The sequence below is a fragment of the Narcine bancroftii genome, chromosome 6 (genome assembly GCF_036971445.1).
Source record: "Narcine bancroftii isolate sNarBan1 chromosome 6, sNarBan1.hap1, whole genome shotgun sequence".
NCBI classification, from domain to species: Eukaryota; Metazoa; Chordata; class Chondrichthyes; order Torpediniformes; family Narcinidae; genus Narcine; species Narcine bancroftii.
In genome coordinates, this window is record NC_091474.1 from 157,589,718 (window position 1) to 157,593,338 (window position 3,621).

A 3,621-nucleotide genomic window follows, 5' to 3' on the forward strand; every position below is an offset into this window, starting at 1 on the left:
GTGCTGGACCCGCTCCCACACTTTCTCCCGGTGGGTGTGGGGTGGTGTGGATCAGTGTGGGGAGTAATGGCAGGCTGTTGGGGGGGTGGAAGTGGGGCAATGGGATCAGTGTAGGGAATGACAGTAGGCTGCCAGGAGAGTCTCCTGACAGCCTGCCACGAACCCCCACACTGATTCCAAGCCCCACACCCCCCACTCCTCCCTGATTGCCTTGCCCCCCACCAGTCCCCAATGATAGATGGCAGTGACCCATTACTGTCCATGTTACTCACCATTATGACCCTTATTTCACCTTCACATATTTTTGAGCATTTTTTAGGAAAAAAGTGGATCAAATGCGGTTTTTCCAAGTATTTGCCCTTTTAAAATGCATATGGTTGTGGGTAATTATGCTGTTCTTTAAAGCGGGGGGGGGGGGGGGGGGGCGACAGTGTACATTTTCCTGTTTTTAAAAAAAATATATTTTTCACACTATGAACCATACTGACCAAAATACAAACAAACATTTCCCTCTTGAATATACACAGTGTCATTTTCTCCCCTTTTCCCCTTCCCTTCCTTCCCTCCTTCACCCCCCCCACCCCACTCAACATTCAACATATATGATACATTAAACCCATTAAACAATTTCATCACACAATGAAAATAAACAAGAAATTTGTGTCATCTACTTTTACATACTGGGTCAGTTCATTTAGTCTTCTCCTTCTGTCTTTTTTGGTGGTGGAGGTCCGTGGTAGGACTGCTCTGTTATGTTCCATGTACGGTTCCCAAATTTGTTCGAATTCTGTGTTATTTCTTAAATTATATGTTATTTTTTCCAATGGAATACATTATTTCATTTCTATATACCATTGCTGTATTCTCAGGCTATCTTCAGGTTGACACAATATTTTTTTTGATACAGCTAAGGGTATCATAATAAATCTTTTTTGTGCTCCATCCAAATCGAGTCCAAGTTCTTTACTTTTTATTTTACTTAGAAGAAAGATCTCTGGATTTTATGGTATGTTGATTTTTGTGATTTTATTTAATACCTGATTTAGATCTTCCCAAAACTTTTCCACTTTCTCACATGCCCAAATTGCATGTACTGTTGTTCCCGTTTCCTTCTTACAATGAAAACATCTGTCTGATACTGTTGGGTCCCATTTATTTAACTTTTGTGGTGTATAGCCTGTGTAACCAATTATATTGTATCATGCGTAACCTCGTGTTTATTGTATTTCTAATAGTTCCGGAGCATAGCTTTTCCCATGTTTCATTCTTTATCTTTATGTTTAGATCTTGTTCCCATTTTTATTTGGGTTTACAGCTTGTTTCCTCGTTCTCTTTCTCTTGCAGTTTGATGTACATGTTTGTAATAAATCTTTTAATTATCATTGTGTCTGTAATCACATATTCAAAATTGCTTCCTTCTGGTAACCTCAGCCTGCTTCCCAGTTTGTCCTTCAAGTAGGTTTTCAGTTGGTGGTATGCAAACATTTTACCATGAGTTATACCATATTTGTCCTTCATTTGTTCAAAAGATAATAATTTATTTCCCGAAAAATAATTTTCTATTCTTTTGATCCCTTTTCTCTCCCATTCTCTGAAGGAAAGCTTATCTATTGTGGAAGGGATTAATTGATTTTGCATCAATATTAATTTTGGTAGTTGATCATTTGTTTTTTTTTTTTCCTTTCTACATGAATCTTCTTCCAAATGTTGAGCAGATGGTGCAGTACTGGTGAATTCCTATGTTGCACCAACTTTTCATCCCACTTATATAGTATATGTTCAGGTACCTTCTCCCCTATTTTATCTAGCTCTAATCTGGTCCAGTCTGGTTTTTCTCTTGTTTGATAAAAATCTGATGGGTATCTTAATTGTGCTGCTCTATAATAATTCTTAATTTTGGTAGCTGTAAGCCCCCTTGTTTGTACCATTCTGTTAATTTATCTAGCGCTATCCTTGGTTTCCCCCCTTTCCATAGAATTTCCTTACTATTTTCTTTAGCTCCTTGAAGAATTTCTCTGTTAGGTGAATTTGTAACGATTGGAATAGGTATTGTATCCTTGGGAAGATGTTCATTTTAATGCAATTTACACTTCCTATACTCTTTGCAGATGATGCCGCTTTAGTTGCCCATTCAGAGCCAGCTCTTCAGCGCTTGACGTCCTGCTTTGCGGAAACTGCCAAAATGTTTGGCCTGGAAGTCAGCCTGAAGAAAACTGAGGTCCTCCATCAGCCAGCTCCCCACCATGACTACCAGCCCCCCCACATCTCCATCGGGCACACAAAACTCAAAACGGTCAACCAGTTTACCTATCTCGGCTGCACCATTTCATCAGATGCAAGGATCGACAATGAGATAGACAACAGACTCGCCAAGGCAAATAGCGCCTTTGGAAGACTACACAAAAGAGTCGGGAAAAACAACCAACTGAAAAACCTCACAAAGATAAGCGTATACAGAGCCGTTGTCATACCCACACTCCTGTTCGGCTCCGAATCATGGGTCCTCTACCGGCACCACCTACGGCTCCTAGAACGCTTCCACCAGCGTTGTCTCCGCTCCATCCTCAACATCCATTGGAGCGCTCACACCCCTAACGTCGAGGTACTCGAGATGGCAGAGGTCGACAGCATCGAGTCCACGCTGCTGAAGATCCAGCTGCGCTGGATGGGTCACGTCTCCAGAATGGAGGACCATCGCCTTCCCAAGATCGTATTATATGGCGAGCTCTCCACTGGCCACCGTGACAGAGATGCACCAAAGAAAAGGTACAAGGACTGCCTAAAGAAATCTCTTGGTGCCTGCCACATTGACCACCGCCAGTGGGCTGATAACGCCTCAAACCGTGCATCTTGGCGCCTCACAGTTTGGCGGGCAGCAGCCTCCTTTGAAGAAGACCGCAGAGCCCACCTCACTGACAAAAGGCAAAGGAGGAAAAACCCAACACCCAACCCCAACCAACCAATTTTCCCTTGCAACCGCTGCAATCGTGTCTGCCTGTCCCGCATCGGACTGGTCAGCCACAAACGAGCCTGCAGCTGACGTGGACTTTTTTACCCCCTCCATAAATCTTCGTCCGCGAAGCCAAGCCAAAGACACTTCCTATCAGTGTTAGTGGTAAATCTTTCCAATGTTCTAAGTTGTCTTGTAATTAATGGCTGATAATTTAGTTTGTATAGATGGCCTAGATCATTATCTAGTTGAATACCTAGGTATCGGATTGCTTGTGTTTGCCATCTAAATGGTGATTCTTTCTTAAACTTTGTGAAATCCACATTATTCATTGGCATCGCTTCACTTTTATTTGCATTGATCTTCTACCCTGATACTTCTCCATATTCTTTCAATTTCTTATGTAATTCTTTTAATTGATATTTCTGTTAAGTATACTATGATGTATGTCATCTGCAAATAGACTGATTTTATATTCCTTCTCTTTTATTTTTATCCCTCTTATTTTATTTTTTGTTCTTATCAGTTCTGCCAGTGGTTCTATAGCTAACGTGAACAGTGAGGGAGATAGCGGACATCCCTGCCTAGTTGACCTGCTTAATTTAAATTGGTTTGATGTATATCCATTTACTGTCACCTTCGCCAATGGTCCCTTACATAATGCTTTAATC